A 22,771-nucleotide genomic window follows, 5' to 3' on the forward strand; every position below is an offset into this window, starting at 1 on the left:
GACTTCATTAACTTAAGTGATGAAGAGGTGATGACTTCTTCAGTGGGCAAAATTATACAACATGGTAGTGACTGACCCTGTTCAAACATCCATTGATATGCATATTGATTTATATCACTGATTTGAAAGGGACTTAGGAGTGCTAACAGTGTTGTATTAAACAATGTCCCTTCTTTGACAGGTTCCCAGCTGTAATTTGTGGCTATTTTATATTTTTACATCACATTTTTGGTCTATTTTTAATAAAATTGTGGTTTTCTGGCAAATTAGTGGCAAATAATTACAGATTGAAGTAAGAAAATAGTGACAGACATTTGAGTTTCAGACTTCATTCCCTTCAGAAAATTCATACTAATGCAATTCCTACTGTTCTATTATAAAGTTTATAAGAACAATATTTAAATATTGTCCTTAATTTTAGGACTGACTTTGTTCAGATGTCTTACGCTGAGGTTGAGCGGTATGACGAATGTGTCAGGGCCATTGCAGTCAGCCAGAGACATTTCAAGTTGTGACATACTTGTTGCACCCCACTCCCCCATGTAATGATTCTGGATGTGCCCAAGCAAGGCAAGGAGCAGTTATGCAGTGTAAGTGTGCAGAATGTCCCCCCCCCCATCCAAGGTAGACAAGTACTACAGTGACTTTTCATCTGTCTTGCTTGATTTTGCAGAATGTTCTGGTTTTCTGTCATATTTTTATACCGTTGATTTATGCTTCTTATTATTCAGAAAGTGCCTGTTGCTCTATGTTTAAGTAGCAATGATTTCATGACCATCAGGTAAGCTTGTCTGAGATTGTAAGATGCAAGTAAGCTTACTGTTAAAGAATTACCAACTTTGAAAGCCTTTTTGTTGTTGCCATGCAGAGAATACTTACATAACTGGATAACGTATAAGCCTTGGGTATTGAAATGCATATGACAGTATTTGTAATAAAGGACAGGATTATAGTATTTTAAGAAGCTCATTACCTTTGTTGGAGCCTTGCCATCATCTTTGCAGGCTTTACCCATAAACTAAACAGAATGCCAATCTATCATGTCTGGTCCATAACCTGTGCAGTAATCCTTTAAGCAATTTATCTTGAGCTTGTTTCTTGTTTGCTGTTCATTTTTTACTTTGATCATGTTTTCCCAATGAAACAAGTAGATAGTTGTCAGGCAGCAGGTCTTTTTTGGATAAGAAACATTTTTACAAGTGGGGGGTATCATTGCTACTTTCAGCATGTTACTTGGTACTTTTTATAAAGCTGAATATAAATTATAATTAGAACTGCAGCGCAAGGAGAAGTGGTTTGAGTTGAGTGCTGCTTGTTTTTCTTGTACTTGATTTTGACTGGCATTCCAGTAATGTATTTAAAAAGTAATTTATTTTTTCATGCCTCACAATCTTTTTGTTTCCATCTAGATATTAAGTAAGTTGCCATGCAGCCAATGCATTGAAATATTTTTTTTCTTCTACTCTTCACATTGTCTTGATTGGACTCAAATAATCACGGTTTGGCACCCAGGGCAGTGTATTTAATTAAAGTTCCAGTTTTTGTGGTTTTGAGCATAGCTCCTCCCCTTTCTAGTTGGCCGCACCCCTTCTCATTGGCCCCACTCATTCAGCTGTCTCCTGTAGCCCCCTTCGATTTGAAGTCACCAGCCGCCACTGGTTTGGCCCTAATGCATAATGTCATACATATGGGGGGAGGGAGGGTGAAATGAAAAAAAGGTAAGGACATACTGTGACAGCTGGATAGAACAGGAAAAGGCACAGGGGAGGAGAAGCATGCACAATTAAATAATTTCAAAGATTGTATATTAAATCCACACACACACACACACACACATATATATATATATATATATATATATATATATATATATATAAAACATTTTGTTTAACCTTGTAATTTACTCTACTGATAAACAATGACTCACTCATACTCTCATCCATTAAATCAAGTAGGGAATAAAAGCAGAAAAAAATGTCAAAGTTCTTTATTAGTTCTACAGTTGTTATCTTAGATGCAAAAGTTTTTTTTTATTGATTTATTTATTTGCATTTGTTTACCAGGATGGTCCAGCTGGGCCAGAAGTGTCTATTTTCAGTGGAGTCCCTGGGAGAAAAGCTCCACATATAAGACATTTCACATTTATACCTATACATACTTATCTAAATGTATCAATGTAATCTACGATTGTTAGAATTAGAAATAAATAATAATATACACACTTACGTGTGTGTAGAATTTTGTATAAGGAGGGCCCACACACCTTCTTTGTACCGGGGCCCGGATTTTCTCTCGGCGGCCCTGTATATTGCTGTGTAGGTCAGCAGCAAATTGTCCAGTTAGGCAGTGTGTTTTGCAGCCTTTGTTACCATTGTATAACATACATTGCTTTAGAAGCAATTTTAAAAACTATTTAGTCAGCTTAAACCGCAGGTCTCAGGGCCTGTGATTTGGAAAACAGCCTGTAGTAGGAACATTATACATATTAAAGAAGCAGACTGCAGCTACAAAAGTAATCACATCTTCTCCATTTGTTCTGCTTCATCGTAAGTCATATGAGTGCGTAACAGTATGCATCTCCTCCTGTTATTCTATCAACTTTCTAAGTTTGTAAGAGCAATATTTAAAATTTGTCCATATTTTTGGGCCTTTGTACCCCCATTATTTATGGCTTTGTCCAGATTTCTTGCTTTAAGAGGTTGAGAGGTATGTATGTCTCTAAAATAAAAGTTGCACATAAATGCAACACTATTTTGTAAACCTCAGTACATTTAAAAAAAAGTCTGATCACACTGTGTGTGTGTGTGTGTGTGTGTGTGTGTGTGTGTGTGTGTGTGTGTGTGTGTGTGTGTGTGTGTATGTGTGTGTGTGTGTGTGTGTGTGTGTTGTGAACAGCAATACTAGTTTTTGAATGCCCTAATAATTTTACTATGTGGAAAAACTGGTGGTATTCCATTTAAATTATCAAATCATTGAAACGAGTGCAGCCTTAACATAAATTATTTTGTATGTTTCATGTTAATTGTATGGAACTCTAAAGACCTGAAATCCATAAGAAACACAAATAAACAAAGAGATCTGTGTAGAACATATTTTAAGTCTAACATTTAGCAAAATGCACTCTTTTCATAATCAGTACCTCTTGACGTTGTCTACAAGATTTCCTAACTAAAACATGTCTGGTGCAATTGTAAATAAATCAGAGTTGCAGAAAATGTGATAGTAGTTTATGTATGAGAATGATACATTTTGTAATGTATTTTAATGTAAAAAAATTATTTTGCCCATTTAACTGACTGCTCTACTGTGTTATACCTTTTTTAACTGTGCAGATGTCTGCTATGAAATTGTCAATGTATTCAAATTGTTGTGTTCTGTTCTACAGTATTTATTTGCAAACAGGTGCCAGCATTACACGATAATTCAACAGTAGTCCTTCATGCATTATTAACTTTCTGAGACAGGAATTATTTTGGAGTTAGCCTAAAATCATTGTAAATCATCTATTTGCAATATAACATGAAGTTTAATTGTGTGAAATGGGCAAAATAGCAGTAACTTCTTGGGGAACATTGCTGCAATAAATTGCCCGTATGATTCAGAACTAAGCATCAGCTGAACCTTAGACTTCTAGCCATATGTTTCAGCATCTGGGCATCCATGGCATTATATGGTTGAGTATGACACCATGGCAGGTAAGGTATTGCATTGTTGTAAAGCAAACAAATTGACCATGTACTGTTCTGTTCTGATGCCCCAGACAAGTCAGACAGACTGCACCAAAATAACCCTAAATAATACAGGAAAAATTCAAAAAAAGTAATATTTAACTTTACTGTTTTGCTTTTACTTGATGCATTCTCTTTCCTATTATACATAAAAAAAAAAAAGAAAAAAAGATGCTTCTATTTTGTTATAGATGTATTTGTATGATTTATTTACTTGATTGCTTACATTTTATGTGTTGTTTCTTATTTATAACTGTGAGAAAGTTATTTATCCTGTACAAGGGAGGCATTACACTCATCAATTGATAATTTTTCAAGATTTTTCTCAAATTTAAAATGTACTGTAACAACAACAACCCATTATTGCTGCCCATCCTAGATAACCTAGGACTGGTAGTAGCACAGTCAAAAAAGTCTTAACATATTCACAAGAATAATCATTTTGGTGACAAGGACAAGAACTAAAAGACCCATGTATAGAAGCAATAATGCTATCCCAACCTATGTTTTTAAATTGGTTAAGGAGATGGCATTCTCACTGCAGCCTTAAAATATTCACCAGGGTAGTTATTCAGATCTACTACTGGTGCTCACGTGTTAATATCTAAAGATACACCTTCTTGCTACCAGTTGCTTGAAAAAGCAAGTGCTCAAACTTACACTAACCTGATCTTCCATTTCTGTGTAGCCCTCCCAACACCTTACCTATTAAAACTTTATAACCCTGCTGGAACTGAAACTCTAACCCTAAAATTCCTTTGCCATTCCCAACCTGAGTCCTCATTTTTGCTCTAAACCTCTACTTCCCTGTTCCTAAGCATAATATCTCCAATTGTTCCCTAAACCTGAAATTCCAACCCCCTCCCTAATCCTATATTCCGTGATTGCCCATAACCCTATGACTTCCTTCTTGTTCACTAAATTTAAAACTCCCTTCCATTTTCCTAATCCTAAACTGTTCTTCCCATTCCTTAAGCCTAAACTACTCGGACTAAGTGTATTTCTTGCCTAAACTACTAGTACTAAGTTTAGTTTTTGCCTAAATTACTAGTACTAAGTTTAGTTCTTGCCTAAACTACTAGTACTAAGTTTAGTTCTTGCCTAAACTACTAGTACTAAGTTTAGTTCTTGCCTAAACTACTAGTACTAAGTTTAGGTCTTGCCTAAACTACTAGTACTAAGTTTAGTTCTTACCTAAACTACTAGTACTAAGTTTAGTTCTTGCGTAAACTACTAGTACTAAGTTTAGTTCTTGCCTAAACTACTAGTACTAAGTTTAGTTCTGGCCTAAATTACTAGTACTAAGTTTAGTTCTTGCCTAAACTACTAGTACTAAGTTTAGTTCTTGCCTAAATTACTAGTACTAAGTTTAGTTCTTGCCTAAACTACCAGTACTAAGTTTAGTTCTGGCCCTTCCTTTATTTTTGTCACACTGCATATTAAATCTTTATTTACTTCTATTCCTAATGATGAAGGTGTTTCCTCCATTAGGGCTATTTTAAGTGCCACTTTGACCGGTACAAATAGATTTAGAAATACTACTTGCACATTACTTGAATTAGTATTAGAGAATAGTATATTTTGTTACAATGATGAAGTTTATTTTGCTGAAAAAAGGGTGTAGCTATGGGGACCTCTGTAGCAAATACCTGTGCTAATTTAGTTATGTTGATTAGGAACAGAATCATGCAGTTGTGTACAATGAGTTAACTAACTACATTCTGCATTATGCAAGGATTGCGGATAACATTTTTATACTGTGGGGATCAAATGAAAATGATCTTGAAGTTTATACTTTACCTTAACTCTAGTACTACTTTTTTTGAAATTTGAAATAAATTTTTCATATGAGAGCATTAATTTTTTAGATATACTGGTCTACCAGAATGAAAGCCGCGGTGGTACAGTGAGAGCATTGTTGCCTCACAGCAAGTGGTTCTCCTGTTCATTTCTCGGCTGGAGTGCCTTCTGTGTGGAGTCTGCATGTCCTCCCTGCGGTCAAGTGGCCTCCGAAAGACATGTGTAAATGGGTGTGCCTTCACTGAAGGTTGGGCATCGGGCTGGCAACTCAGCACCATAAAAATCTACTGCCAATCATTAGTGGACCGGAGTTCCGCTGTGGCGACCCCTAACTGGGAAAAGCCGAAAAGACAAACAACAACTGGTCTACCAGAATGAATTAGGGTATACAGCCACAAAAATATATAAAAAGGATATCAAAAGGAATAGCTATTTACAATGAAATAGTATGCACCTAGGCTTTATATATAAGAGCATATTAAAGGGCAGTTTTGTCGTTTGTTAAAATTGACATCTAATGATACAATTTTTAATACAGAAGCAGGAGTGATGTATACAAAATTTAACCAGGAACAACAAAAAGGCAAAAACAATGCAGAAGCAATGAGCTGTTTAAAAAAATCCTTTAATAGAACCATATAAAATTCACTTAGTGCTTTCATCCAAACTGGACTTCCTCAGAATGAATGACAAAACACTCCCATTAAATACATGAAATCCCATTGGATGAACAAGGCGGCAGTGTTAAAATTAGCAATTATAGTGAGAAAAATTAAAATCAGTATGGAACTCTTAAAATGGCAGCTAAAAAACATATATATATATATATATATATATATATATATATATATATATATATATATATACACACACACACACACACACACACACACACACACACACACACACATACACACACACATACACACACACACACACACACACACACACACACACACGCACATACATATGAGAACTGGTGACAAAAGCTACCAAAACTGCACTAGTCTCCTTCACAAACAAAATAAACAAGGCAAGAGATGCTGGCCAATACCCCTCTGTACTACTTCTTAATCTCTCAAAAGCCTTTGATACAGTCTTTCACCCAAACCTCCTACAGCAGCTGGCCATTCTACAACTCTCCCCATCATCTCATCAATGGTTCAACAGCTATCCAAGAAATAGGCAGGAATCTGTAAAATATCAAAGCTGTCTCTCTCAGTACCTCCCAAACAAAACAGGGGTACTCCAAAGATCGATACTGGAACCCCTTCCTTTCAATATCCTTACAAACAACTTCCACGCTGATGACTCTACCATCATCTCCTCCTCCCATAATTTTGAATAACTCAGGCAAATAATCCAAGATGCTTTCACCCACATAGAAACCTGGCTCAACAGCACACAACTGCTACTCAACCCCAACAAAACAAAACTCCTGTTATTTACATCAAAACCCCTCCAAAAGAATTTAAAATTTACTCACTAAGCAAAATAGAAATAGAAATAGTTTCACTGGCAAAAATACTAGGCATTACTATAGACAACAAACTTACTTATGAACAACATATAAATAATATAATTAAAAAAAACACTGCAAACTATGTATGCTCTAGTGCCAAAAGAAATTTATAAATACAGCCACCAAACTTACACTGGGTATTACCTACTTCCTTCTTTCATTATTATATGGTACACCTATATTTACAAACCTCCAAATTACACTAAAAACAAACTAGAATCTTGCTACAGTAAAATCGCTGAATTTGCAACTTTTGCACCTTTCTGTAAGCATCACTATACAACACTCACAAAACTCATCTGGCTCAAATTCCCTCATCATCTCATCTACCTTCAGAAAACTTTTGCCCACAAATAATATTTATATCTGCAAACTTCCCCTACTTAAAATCCACCTTCCAAAGCTATATACCAACTAGGACCATGTGCTCCAAAGATAAACAGCTTCTAAATCTAGTGATATACCAAACAAAAAGTAGGCCAATGCCTATACTCCTACTATACAGTCAAACTGTGGACTGCACTACAAATGGAAATTAGAGCCACATCAGATCTTAACAAATTCAAATCTACTCTAAAAAACTTCATTTTCAACAAATGTATTTGCCAGTGCACTAAACCACCCTAAACATTTACCCATAATCCCACCTGACCCCCCCAAACACATATACCTTCAGCAGTAAATATTCCCCTTGGTCCTGCTCTTTTATCTAATACTCCCCGCCCACATCTACATCAGAGCTTCTCCCCTCCCCTTTTTCTGTGTTCTCCCCACTTCTCCATTTCTCTTTCACCACACACACTAGTTTCAACTCACATCCACTTAAACTCCAAAGGCTTGGGATCCCCCCCAGTCCTCCTCTACTCCCTGTTTTTATCTTTTTAAAAACTATACCTTACCCCTCTTTCTCTCTCCCTCTGCTCCCTCTTTTACCCCCTTAAACTCTGTAAATCAGTCTCTTCTACCTCTCTCTTGACAAACCCCCCCCTCCACTCTTCCTTTTTTGTCACCGTCTCTTTCATTATTTCCTCCTACTAACCACATATATAACTGTGTTCTCTGCTCTCCTTTTCTCTCCTTTACTCCTTCCTCCTGGCCTATCGGACTTCCGAACTCTATACCAAATTACAACTCTTGCATACTCAGTTACCACTGACTACTTTAAACTACATCAGTTGTACCTCTGCCTACTATGTGCTCTTCCTCTAGGCCACTGTTGGCATCATTCATACTTTTAATTCATACATTACTCTCATCGCAATGGTGCAGCAGTTGTATTGTTGCCTCACAGCAAGAGGTTCTCTGGTTCAGTTCTCAGCGGAAGTGTCTTCTGTGCAGAGTGTGCATGTCCTCCCTGTGTCCATGTGCATTTCCTCTGGCTGCTCCGGTTTCCTCCCACGTTACAAAGACATGCATCTGAAGCATTTCTCCCCGGGCCTCCACTGAAAATTGGCTTCATTCCAAGTCAGACTTTCCCAGTAAACAAATGTTAAATAAACAAATGTAAAATAAATAAATAAATAAGTCTTGAAATTGAAAATATCAGTCTTTGTTAAACTTGTGTATAAAATTTCAGTTGTATATACTAAATTATACAGTTTAATAAGTTAAAAACATGGACACTATCTTATATTTTCCTTTTTGTAATTATCTAATGTTTTGCATTGCCTTTATAATGAAGCTTTTCTCCCTGGGCCTCCACTGAAAATGGGCCTTTTTTGAATCAGTTGGACTTTCCCAGTTACCAAATGTCAGTCAATCAATCAATCAAGCAATAAAAGCAAGTTCAGTACTAAAAATAACACTGAATACTTAAATATGCCAAGAATTCAACATATATGTTCATTTCAGTAAAAAAAGAATTCAACATATAAAAAGAAAATTAAAATTGATATTATAGTTCAAATAAAACCTACTGTCTAAAGGTCTATAGGGTCTGTTTTGCACCTCAAGTCCATCCATTATATTTAGTTTCTCAGTTTACAAGTTGCCTTGTCACTGCGATTTTTTTTCTGTGCAATATATATGAATTGTTCAATCTTAGACCTTTAGACAGTAGGTTTTATTTGAACTTTAATATAAATATTTTTATTTTTATACATTGAATTCTTGGTATATTTAAAGTATTCAGTGTTATTTTTAGTACTGAGCTTGCTTTTGTCACCAATTTTCATATTTTTTTAGCTGCCACTTAAAGAGTTCCATTCTAATTTTAATTGTTAATTTTAATGCTGCCACCTTGTTTCATCCAATGGGATTTGATGTATGATTGCTTGCACCATTGTTTAATGGGAATGTTTATTGGGTTTTGTCATTCGTTCTGAGGAAGTCCTGTTTAGATGGAAGTGCTAAGTGAATTTTATGCAGTTCTATTAAATGATATATATATTTTTTTTAAATGGCTCAGTACTTCCACATCGTTTTTTGCCTTTTTGTGGTTCCAAGCAGGAGTGATATCTAATAAAGGCTATGAAATGTTGCTATAATTTGGATGAAATAAAAAGAGCACTTAATGATGTCAGACAACATTGTATGATAGTATGTGCCTATGCTTTAATTGTGATGAACTGGTACTGAGTGATAATATTGCTTCATGTGATATTGGTCTTCCCAATATTATGGCTTTTACTAGTAATTGCATGATTGTTTATTATAAATATTATAAAAGTTAATTGTTCAATTTTAATGACCTCATCTGATATTGTAAAAAGTGTTGGTTCATTTCCTAGGATAGCATTTAAAAATAAACTTCATTTAAAAGGACAATTATGTTATAGGTGTTAAATTCAGCAGTAAATGCTGTGAGAGTTATAAATTTAACAATGAGCAGGGGTACATCTCCTTGCCTGAAATATAATATATTCTCAATATATTGATACCACTGTTGTTTTTTACATCCTATAACTCAGTTCTCTCACCATGCTGATTGTATGAATTTAGTCTATTTTGCTAAGTGTACTATCTGTACATCATGTTACATAGGGAAAACCAATAGAAAGATACGAGCTCAAATAGCCCAACATATTTATATTAAGAAGTTGAATCTTACTAATACTTTAGCTAAGCATGTTTCATTGATTGGTATATCCCACAGTTTTAATTTATTTTGCTCTACAACCCATTATGTGTGAGGTTAGGAAGGGTTATATTGTAAATAGGACTGACGTTTGTGAATATGAATGGATTAACAGGCTTAATGCATTGAACATGCCTAGTATGAATGAGTCTTGCTCTTTAAAATTTATTTTGAAGTCAAGGCGTTTACATTATTGATCATGTGATTAATTTATTTTATTTAAGGAATGAGTGTAGAAGCTTTTAAGTACTTGATAAAGTATGATTTGCTTCAAGAGGATATTCACAACTACTTGGCCAGGGAAAATTAACCAGAAGATAAAGGCACCACAAAGAATAATAACATAACTAAGGCTGAAAGTGAACTGGACCTGGTGCTGAAAAATAATTTCATTATTTTCAAAAAAGAGATTTTTTTACAGGCAAAAGGTATAGCCATGGGTTCAGCATGCGGGGGTCTATCTGCCAATGCAGTCATGATACAGCGGGAGAAAAAATGTCTCTCCGAGTCCACTTTCTATAGTTCATGCCAATTCTACACGAGGTACCTGGACAATATATTTATTTTGTGGGATGGAGATGTTGAAATCATTCCCCAGTTCCTGGAGTTCATCAACAACACAACAGAATTTCTTCCATTCACCCACAAAGTCCATGATACCCATATAGCATATCTAGATGTTTGTCTCAAAAAGGATAATGTTAGTAAAGGATTTACTTCTGAAATTTATCGGAAAGAAACCTACTCTAACAAATTTCTCCACTACACAAGTATGCATCCCCATGTTCAGAAGAGAGCGGTTGTCAAAGGCCAATTCATCCATGCTGCCCGAATGATCATAGATGAGCAAAGGTTTCAGGGCGAATGGAAACCTGTTAACGGACATGTTTTTGAAATGTGGATATCCACTTACTTTTATTAATGAATTAATGATCAAAGTTATGAATAAATGTGAAAGTAAACACTTCATACCCATCCTTGGGGCAATGGTGCAAGATCATATTAGTCCATTGGTTATGGATGCACAAACATCCACACATATCACTAACAGGAATGATAATTATAAGAATTCCTTTATTACAGTATTTCATCCAGACAGCTACTGCATTAGAAGCATACTTAATAAAAATTGGAATATTTTGACAAATGACAAACACATTAGAGAACATATAGGTTTGGCTCCAAGCATTGTTTATAAGAAGGGACAAAACCTCAAAGCTTTATTTGAGAAGAAATCAGCACTACAATCAAAGTACTTTGGGATGGTGAAATGTGGCGTCTGCTGCTCGAATTGCAAATATATTTAACTGGTAATTTGTCTGTCATTAATGGTGTCCAGTTTAGACCTAAAAAATATTGTATTTGTAATTCTACTTCTTCTTCTTCTTTCGGCTTTTCCCGGTTAGGGGTCGCCACAGCGGATCACCTGTCCACTCATGATTGGCAGTGGACTTTTACAGTGCTGAGTTGCCAGCCTGGTGCCCTGTATTTGTAATTCTGCTAAAGTCATTTATTGTGCTCATTGCCAACACTGTGAAGGTAAGACAGAAAGGCATCTACGTGACAGAATTTATGAGCACACATGATATTAGAACTAAAAAAAGATACCAATGCTCTTTCCACACATACCATGGAATACCCTGACCACACCTTTTTTTCAGTTTAGAACAATTTGTTCTTTCAGCTAGAGGGTGCCCGTGGACACTCAATCTGGAAAAACTTGAACTTTGCTGGCAATTGAAACTTAATGCCATGAACTGGCCTGGATTGAATGACCAAATATACATCACCTGTATTTTAAAACTGAAATCTTTAGAAAGGTAATGGCTACAATATGTTGTCAGTACATTATCAGTATGTAAAAAAAAAAAAAACAGAAGCACGTGTATAAACTAACTTTAATTTTGTTGTAATTTATGTCAGTTTTCTACTTCCATGGCCCTTTAAATCTTCCAAAAATCCTTGTTAAATCCTCCCAAGGAAGCATGACATCACTAGGGACTTGGCATTCATGTGATCTGTTTCCCTGCCTTAGATTGGTGTATATATGGACTCAGTTTTTCAAACATGGCTTTATCTGAAGAAGTTTTCATAAAGAAGACGAAAGCACTTATCTTTTCCTTGTTTTTATCAGCATTTCAATATTAAAGCAACCTATTTATTGTGAATTGTGGCTCCAGGTGTACTGTGTCCATACTTTGAACTACCTTAGTTATGCAGATCTGATTGTCTTGTCAATACCTTGTGGGTGATCTATTTTTTTTGCATCCTATATGCAGTATAAAAGCAGAATTTTGCATAGCAATCTCATGTGAAGTAAAGGAAGCAGCTTATTGACTGGAATACATAAAATATGAATTATGAAGGAGTTCTGTAAAGAAAAGAAAATAAAGGACATATTGCCAGCTCAGAACTGTATGCATCACATATTATCTAAACTAAATTTTTGTACCATTTCTTATAGATCCCTGTGTGTGTCTCTAACCAGTCACTTAACCAGACAGTGTTCCCGGGCTGATCCTGAAATGGATCCATGTAGGTCAGAGTTCTGCTCTGGTTAACAAACATTTTTTCTTCCTTTCCAATGTTCTGAGCTAGCACCTTCAAAATAGTTAAGCATGAATTTCAGTGCATACGTTTCTGTTTTGTATGGGTAATTTTTTTTGAGAGTGGAAAACATTTTCTAGCTAACAGAAGCTGTGTGACATGTATGACACATACTTGTTGAGAATATGGCTACTGAAGCAGACTGCAGCTTGTGGGAAATGACTCATCATGCATTACTAAATCTGTATTTCTTCTGTTTGATCCTTCTTTAAAATTAAACCTGTACCATTATCTCATTCCATTAGTAGGTAATAACACTCTGCCTTCGACTACTGCACAATGAACATAAATAGCACTTACAGTTTTAGTCACTTGAATTGATCTCAAATGGGCCATTAAACTGTCGTTACAAATATTTTACTTGCGTGTTCTGGTAGATTGATCATTGCTGATGCCTGTGAGCATTTCATATATGAATGTTTAGGAGGACTGTGCAGTCATTTCTGTAACACCAGTCTAAATGCTAATTTTCACTGTTGCAAAGTAAGTGAACAGGTGAAAACTGCAGTGTAGGCTTGCTGGTAGGTAAGGAACCCTTAGCCCACCCATATTGCTGATTTTCCACTATCATAAAAATAATTATAATTCATTGTTACTCAACATTTTACTTGTTCCTGCATTCCACAGTAACTGTCTTACATCTGATTTCCTGCCCTCCTGGATAATAAACCTCTATAATTCATTATCAACCAGTATCAGTTGAAGTCTCAGGAGGGATTCTCACTGAGAAACTGAATTATAGTTGGGGTGTCATTAGATATAGGTCTACACAGAAATATAGGTTTAAGGTTAGGGCCTAATTAAGTGGCGATCCCACACTGATATAGGTCTATAGTTGGTGCCTCTTTAGGTGTGGCTGTCACAGAGATATGGGTTTACAGCTTGGGCTCTCTTGCCATTGCACCTGCCCATCAGTTGTGGCCCTTTGGTAGCACATTTCGCCAACAATCTAGGACCCATGGCAATATTCTCTGTATATCCCATTGTGGTAATGTTTGGCAGCATCTGGTGATAATCTTGTAGTCCCATGCTATTACCCTCTTCTTCAGGGTTTCTGGATTTCTTTTAGAAATATATTTGCTCAACATTTAGAATTTCCCATCTGGAATACTGGGAAGGTACACTTACTGGTTCATTACATTCCCCAGTGGTACACAGCTCCTGTGTTTCATGTTCCACTGGTTGCAGCATTCACAATGGTAAATATTCTACTTGCAGAACTTTAGGTAGAGGTAAATGCTGTGTCATGAAAGTGAAAAGCATAAATAATACCAATACAGATATTTACATATCAAAAACTAGGTATAAAAATTCATAAACAAACAAAGATACCCTAGACTGTGTTAAAACCAATGGTGTCTCACTTCTCTACCAGCTGTAGTGAACTTAGCAAAAAACATCTTCTGCTAACATTTCCTTTGTGACATTTTCTCTTACGAATATACATGCACTTTTTCCATATCTGAGGTAATAATGATAAACTGACATCAACTACAATTATATTTCCTTGCCCATGGATGTGTGCAGCAGCTGGAATTCCATTGATCAAATAAAATGTCCTCAACAGGTTTGGCTTCTGTTGTGGCAAGATTCCTAGGCAAGTGAAAGTCACAAAACCATGTATGTCATGTTTCTTGAATTAGTGTGAGATGTGTGTATATGTGTGTGTGTGTGTGTGTGTGTGTGTGTGTGTGTGTGTGTGTGTGTGTGTGTGTGTGTGTGTGTGTGTGCATGCACATATAAATGTATATATATATATATATATATATATATATATATATATATATATATATATATATATATATATACATACACACACACACACACACACACACACACACACACACACACACACACACAAACCACATGTAGGTAGCATGATTCTCATCAGATGCACTGAGCCACTGAGCCACAGTGAATACATATTATTTGTAAAACCATGGTCCATTTTTTACCCATCATGCTGGGGTGTTTCGGATAATAGATGTACTTTTATCAATTATCCCAAACACCCCAGCACAATGGGTAAAAAATGGACCATGGTTTCACAAATAATGTGGCCTCATCTCTATAAAATCCACATTTTTTTAAAAATCAAACTTAAAAGTTATGAAGACTTCAGTGCTACCCTTGAAGAACAAACTTGTATGTGAAATAACATTGGATTCTTGCCACAAACCAGGACTAAATGAGATCACTTTGATTAAGAGAATCCTGAAGCTCAGAAAACTCAGCAGTCAAGATTGCTAACAACACGTAAACTGACTCAGTGAGAATTCAAAACACTTATCTCCAAAACCAAGATGTCTTGACAGCTGTGGTTTTAGCTTGAGTATAGGCTTTGCTGAACAGGGATTGCTGCCATTTGTTCAATCGTAGCCATGATTCATAGTGCTCACTGGAGCTTTTAAATAAAACAAAAAACAGACTTCACTTCTCAAAATATGGTTGGTCTGCTCTGGTAAAACTCAAAAGGTAAAATGGAGCTTCTAATTTTGAATTTCCAGGTATTCACAAATGGTAATGTAGAGAGTCTGAGGATGAGGGACAAGCCACTGGCTCTTTAAAGTTGAATCAAAGTCAGAATATTTTTGCCACACAGATAAAAGCACTTACCTTTTATTTATTATTATATTTTGTGTTACTTGGGACGTTTTTAGCTCTGATTTCACTTCGTAATTAAAAGAAGCTTTCCACAGCATGCCTCTGTGCTGTTGTTGTATTTAGTGAATGCATTTCTTTCTCAAGTGCCACCAAGAGGACTACAAAACAAATGCCACAGACTATCTGTAAGCTGTCACAACCTCATATGCTATGAGCAAGCACACTCATACCCCTTAACCTCTAAGAGCAAGAAATCTGGACAAAGCCATAACTAAAAGTGGGACAACGGTCCAAAAGTAGGGACAATTTTTAAATATTGCTCTTGCAAACTTAAAAAGTTGATAGAATAACAGCTTTTGCATTGGTGTGAATTTTCTGAAGGGTACGAACTCTAAAATTCAAATGTTTGTCCTTACTTTCTAACTTCAGTCTTTAACGATTTGCCACTAATTTGCCAGAAAGCCACAGTTTTATGATGTACCAAAATATGACACAAATTTATAATTTATTTATTTGACATTGGTTAACCAGGTTGGACCAACTGAGCAAAATAGCCCATTTTCAGTTGAGACCCAAGGAGAAATGCTCCAGGTAGTTTATACAAAGATACTGAAAAAAATAAGTACATGATCAAAGACATGATAACACAAAAAAATCTGTGTCAGACAGAGTAGAATAAACAGATGACTTTTATTACAAAGTGAAAATCAGGAGGGAGTAACAATGGCAATATAAACAGAGTACAGACAAGATAAGAGAATACAATATACAATGTTCTTAATTGAGAAATTTTAGCAACACATATAGTTCTATATAGTTTATATATATATATATATATATATATATATATATATGTATATATATATATATATATATATATATATATATATATATATATATATAGAGCTGTGCCCCCCGCAACTTAAATATACCAACTCCGAGATCGCATTACAGTGAGGACAAGGGAAATCTCCTGGTCCGCACTGTATGCCGATCTCTGTTCAGGATTTTGAAGTTTTGAAACTTTGAACAGATAATCTTCGATCATATGAGATTCGAAGTTTTGAGCTTCAAAATTCTGAACGGAACCCATATATATATATATATATATATATATATATATATATATATATATATATATATATAGATAGATAGTAATTATAGGCTTCCACTGAACATTTATTAGTTGTTTAGTTTAGTTCATGCTTACTATACAAGAATGTGAACAGACTACTGTTTGAAATGCAAAATATTTTCCTGAGAAGCACTTTGTATTTTTCATAACTGAGACTCTCTAGCTCTCTGATAACTGATTATCAACAAATCTGACAGTTCAGAAATAGTTTTTGGATGCTAACTGCATTTCATGAAAGTGGTAGCCGAGGACAAAGATGACAATGCTTTGTTTTCTCCCTCTCTCTATGCCTCTCTGTCTCTCTCTGTCTCTATTTTTCTAATAAGAAGATATCAAACTGCACTCAGTCCATCAATATCACATTTATTCAAAGAAGGAAAGATGTTTCATTCATTCCTTTCTGTCAAGACATTTGTGTTTTTATTTTGTATTTCTGATGATATTAGAAAAGGTTGTTTTAACTCATTCACACCTCCAACAAGTCTGTAATTGAAGTGATACATTTATGATGAATGCTGACAGGCCAGACAGCAACTGTCTGGAAGTCAGAGTAAAAAAAAAATAAATGTGGGAAAAATATTTTAAACTGAATAAGTAAGACAGCTAACATTTTCTGTTGAAATGATTTTCATACATTTAAACTGCCTAATTGTGGCACTGATCAAATCCACTACCATGATTACGTTTCAATGAAATAGTAGTGCCATATATCTGATTTGCATTTCAAGTAAGCAAGGGAACCTTGTTGGCTAGGCTTACTTAGGCCCTTGGGCCGATGGCCTAGTACCTACCTATGAACCTATAAGTGTTACTTCTTGTAGTGCTTGCCATGTTTTGTATATTTTTTGTGACTGCTGTAAACAGGTGAGGCAAGGAGGTTTCTGCTTGACTCTTCTTTTGTGCAATGTCAGAGTTAGTGTAGTTAGAGATATGGAGGCGTGAAGATACAGCAAACCTATTAGGGGTCTTGGGGGGGCTTGCTCCCTGCAAAATATTATTTCATTATTTCATTATTTTATTTTGTTTTTTAATTAATTAGGAGGTTATATCAAGAATATGGAGGTGATGCTTTCATTAGAATATTCCACATTTATAAATAACTTCAGATAATTGTTACACTAGTCTTGGAAGTGGAGTATCACACTGCATTTTTAACAATTGACATCAAACTCTTTTTAAAAACAGCTAAAGGTATAGTGCCTGCATGCACTAACATGCTCACTATCGCTGCTAGCTACAATAAATTGACTCTCACAAAATAAGTGTTTCTGTATGATTAATAAGGATGCAGTATTTTCATTGTGTTAAAGTCAATAGCTGCATGTTTTTCTGACTGTCAGCTCTAGGGTACAGGGTTCTAGCTTACCTCTGATCACTGTTTCTGTGGAATATTGCATGTTCTCTCCATGTTTGCATGTTTTTTTTATTATTCTAATTTCCTCCTGCCTTTTAAAACATGCCAGTTGATTGGCTGCTCTGAACTATTCACATATCTGTTGCATTTAACCTTGTCGTTGTAATATAGGTCATGGCCAGTTTACATGCCCGGTTAATGAGTAAATAAATAGATGTTACAAAAATAAGCAACTTTCAGTTTCAAACAGAGCTAGTCCCAAATCTGATGCACTGATTTTTAAGTGTATTTATTTTTTATAATCCAGTTATTTAATTTGCATTGCTTATTTAGTTACTGACCTGGGAAACTATTTTATTATACAAATAAGCAATACAACTAAAATGTAAAGATTTAATCAGCAAAGAATAAGCAATGATAAAACAACAGTGCACCATGTTTTTCTCTGGGTTACACTGTGATTTATTCTCTCCTCTTACATGGATCCAGTAGATCTCCAAGCCATGCCATTCATGGCTTAATCTAGTGTAACCCATACCCAGATTTGCTATAGTGTTATGATTGGCTGAGCTTTGCTTTCAGGCAATGAAGACATAAAAATCATGCAGAGCTGTACTGTATTTACTCACAACACATTATTTAAGACATAACTGTGACTGTAAGTATGCAAGATGCCTTCTAACGTATATAACCTTTGACTAGCCTCATATGAGTCAAGTCAAATGCATAGGCAGGCATATGCGCTCACAGACACATACATTTGTGCATGCAGGTGTGTGTGTGTGTGTGTGTGTGTGTGTGTGTGTGTGTGTGTGTGTGTGTGTAATTATTATTATTAGTATTATTATTCTTTCATTACTTTCCCAGAAGAATTTTTAATGAGGCATTTGATATGACATCCATTTTGTTATGCATGATTATAGAGGTTTGGTTTAGTCATGTGACTTTCTTAAAGGCAAATTGTATACTTGTTATGGTTTTAAAAAAACAAACTCAGGATGGCAAATGACAGTTCCTTTGTAAACCCTTAAACCTTTAGTGGAGATTTCTACACAGAAACGTGTGATGCATTGTTGCAGCACTGGAGGCAGGAATCCTGTTAGATGGCACAAAGACATGCATTCAGTTTATATCTCTAGTAGGAATCTTGGTGTAAAATTGGTTTCTGGAAGGGATCTGCTCAAATAATGATTCACTTTAATCAGCTGCGGAAGGCTGCATATTATGTAGGGCAGTGCCATTTTTCAACATCCCATTAGAAGGCTTCATCTGTTATTTGCTTGAGTTGAGCCAGTGTTGAATAATCCAATTAAATTAATTTCCATAGCATGAGTGATAGAACTCCTTAAGTGGTAAAAGGTAGAATCTGTTACGCTAGGGCTATTAACTTCTCCCATTTATCTGACTTGAATTTGACCTCTTTACTGCTTTGTGATATTTCTGAGATAATTCAGCTACTCTTTTCAGGCTGCATAATATATAGCATAGCTTACAAAGTTAACAGATATGTGAAACACTTGAAGGAATTTCCAGTAGAAACCATCTGTCATCCTACCTGTGAAGTATTGAACTTGAAGGGTCCTCCTGAATTCCCTGCAGTGCACTGAGTAACCTATTTACTTAGCCTCTGTTATACAAATTCAGAGCAATTAAAAATGTCTCATTTATAAATTCTGGCAAGTGACATATTTCAAAGGACACACATTTGTTTTAACTAAATACAGTATGGAAAGATAGAATAAATGTAGGTGAAAATGCTGACGTCTGTTAGTGTGGGAGGGGGCAGAATTTGACACTATAGATGAGTGCCATTTGATTCTCTTATGTACACTGCTGCTTCATCTGTAAGTGTTATCTGTTCTCCCTTCCTTTCTGCTGTGACTTGATTTTGCCTATGATCCATCTTTGAAAATGCACAGTAGGACAAAGTATAATTAATTTAGCTATTAAAATATCTCAGTATATCGACAGCCTAGTCTTCTTTTACATAGTTAGCTGCCCTATCATATGTGCAGACAGAGCTGGATTATGGACAGATCAGGCTATGGGCAGGGTAAGGGAGCAAGACCCCCCCAGCTATACCAGTATCCCATTACTTGACTCTTTCCCCTAATTACCGAAAACACTGTTTAAACATGTCACTGTATATACTCCTGTCTTATTTATTTTCAAAATTATCACTGAAATGTGCATTTAATTTAAAACTTTTATTTCAAATTTTACAGCAAAAGCAGTGACAGTCATATGCTAAGTAAAACAAACAAACAAAGAAAAAAAAAACACTCACACCAAAAACATACTTAGCATGAGCAAGAGTAAACGTCTCATCCCCTGAAACTCACATTTCATGATTGTGTGTCTGGTGAGCTATTAAAACTACATGATAATCATAATCAGAAAGCATGTAGTGAAGCACTAATTAGTGGCAATGTGAAAGGTGCAGAGATTCAAAAGACAATCTGTAATGCACTTACTAACAGACTGGGGCATCCCCACTGGATGCATGTGTCCATTTTTAAGGGAAGCCAAGGAGCACTGTCTAGCAAAGTGACTTGGTCAGAGTCGCAAAATAGGCAAACAAAGGCTGAAGGGAATCAAACCTGCACTACAAAAAGCATCTCATTAACACCTCATAGATTTACTCATCTGAACTTAGTGCCAAACTGTTGTAGCCCAACACAGTGCATTTCACACCCATGTGTGAAAAACAAGCCAAGTTAAAAAATTATTCATAGTTAATTTACATTGTTAAACTTCATGCTATCTACTAATAATGTAACAAAACATGGAATCCGATGATTTTGCCCAAAGAGTATGACTCATATGACTCATATTTAAAAAAGGCATTTGTATACAGGATTTGCATTTCCTGAAGGATAGGAAGGCTGAAATTCACAAGTTTGTAATTATTTGGTGACTGTAGTCTATAACACCTTACCAGAAAGCCATACATTTTACTAGGAATAGACCACAAATATGAGGAAGGCTTGGAACAGTTGAGAGCTATACCTCTGCACAAGTACACATACATTTGATCATCAATTATAGTCACTTGCATGACTATATACTTCAAATATCTGAGATAAAGTAAAAAAATACATAAATAGTACATAATTTTATCTCACTTTATATCTCTGTATCTCTCAAAACCTCAAAGTGCATCAGATTGCAACTCCCCCTGCCCTCTTAACATTTTTCAAGAATCCAAGGCAAAGTCCAAAAAATCAGGAAAAGATTTTAACTATTTCTCTTACATACTTAGAAATTTGCCAGAATAACAAGCTTTACATTAGCAAGCATTTCCTAAAGGATACAAGCCTGAAACTCATATGTCTGGTATTATTTAGTGAATGAAATCCACAGCAATTTGCCAGAAGGCTATAACTTTTACAAAGAACAGACAAAAATACCACCCAGTTTCTTTGCTCGATATTTTTTGACAAATCCAAAAATAATGGAAAAAAAATAAAAAAAGTGATATATTTTAAATATTTTTTTTTTACTTTTTCTGTTTGTTAACTTGGTAAACATATTGGCCAAACTGTTCATTTTGAGGAGTGATCTGGGCGCGTTGTCTGATTTGCTCAAAGACACGTAGTATGCAGACTGAGGTAGAAGGAATCAAACCCTGTACATTTGACTACAGGAGGCTTGAATTCACTTAGAAAGGTTAGCAGAACAACAGTTGTTGCTTATACATTCATTTTCTGAACAATAACAACTATAAAATTATAATGTCTGGTATTATTTACAGATTCTAATCCTCAATGTTTTACCAGAAAGTGTCGATGTTAAGAAGGGTCAGGGCATAAATATCAATCAAAATCAGATGTAGATTCATTGAAGATTACTAGTTTAAGGGCCCTTACAAGTCTAGCCAATATAACCAGATTTTACTTAATATATGGCCAAAGGGGCCAGAGGATGGCATGGGCTTGTGCCTATACATTGAATATCTTACAGATTGCCCCTGTCCATAAGGGACACAGGATCTGCTCCAGGTGTGAATTTGAGATTTTCCATCCATTGATCCAAATTGCATTTGAAGAGGGCCAGGGGACACCTCTGGTTAATGTGAATAGAAAGCCATTTCCAAATAAGAGGCAATCTGTGAGACACATATCTGTCTGTCCAGCATGTATTGTTTCAGTCACTGTCTGAGTTTAGCTCTATAGATCGAGTGACCCTTGTGCTGTTTGACTTGCAGATGTATAGCACCTCCATCGGTGCTGGGTTTGTGAGTGCCTTGTAAGTCATACATAGGTCATCCCTTAATAGTCTGTAGGAGGCACAGTAAAGGGATAGGGTTTTTAGTCTATTCACATAAGCCATGTTGTTTACACCCTGTATTTTCTTTGTGAAGAACCTCGGATGTCACTCCAGCTGCTAAAACAGCCTAGTCAAGTACATGCCAAATGGAGCAGTGTACTCAATTCTTCATCTAATGAGGGCTGAGTACAGCAAGACTATAATTTCTTTGGATCTGGATGTCATACCTTTACTTACAACTTCTGCCACATAGAAGAGCTTCCTCAACACTGTGGACACATGGCAGTCAAAGTTCAGGCTACTATCTATATGTGTACCTAGATCTCTTTTTGCAGGGGTATTTGACTACCCAAAGGGTATAATAATGCATTTTTTCACATTTAGTTTTAGGCCATGGTTCTTGAACCAATAATTTGTGTGATTAAGACCCTCTTACCTCACTTCTAATAAAGGAACTAAATCTCTACTTTCCATCTTCTTTTAAAGATGTATTAGACTAACTAGGTACTTTATCTGTACTGTCATATTGTACACTTTTCTAAGTAATAGAGAGACTTCTTACTGTACCTCATATTTGTACTCAAATGTTCTTAATTCTAACAGAAGGTTTAAAGAATATGTTATTAGATATTATTTGTATATGTTGATATATTCTGATAAAGTTTTTGTTTTAGTC

Source organism: Protopterus annectens, chromosome 12.part0 (assembly GCF_019279795.1).
Source record: "Protopterus annectens isolate FY-2018-M chromosome 12.part0, PAN1.0, whole genome shotgun sequence".
In the NCBI taxonomy this organism is placed as follows: Eukaryota; Metazoa; Chordata; order Ceratodontiformes; family Protopteridae; genus Protopterus; species Protopterus annectens.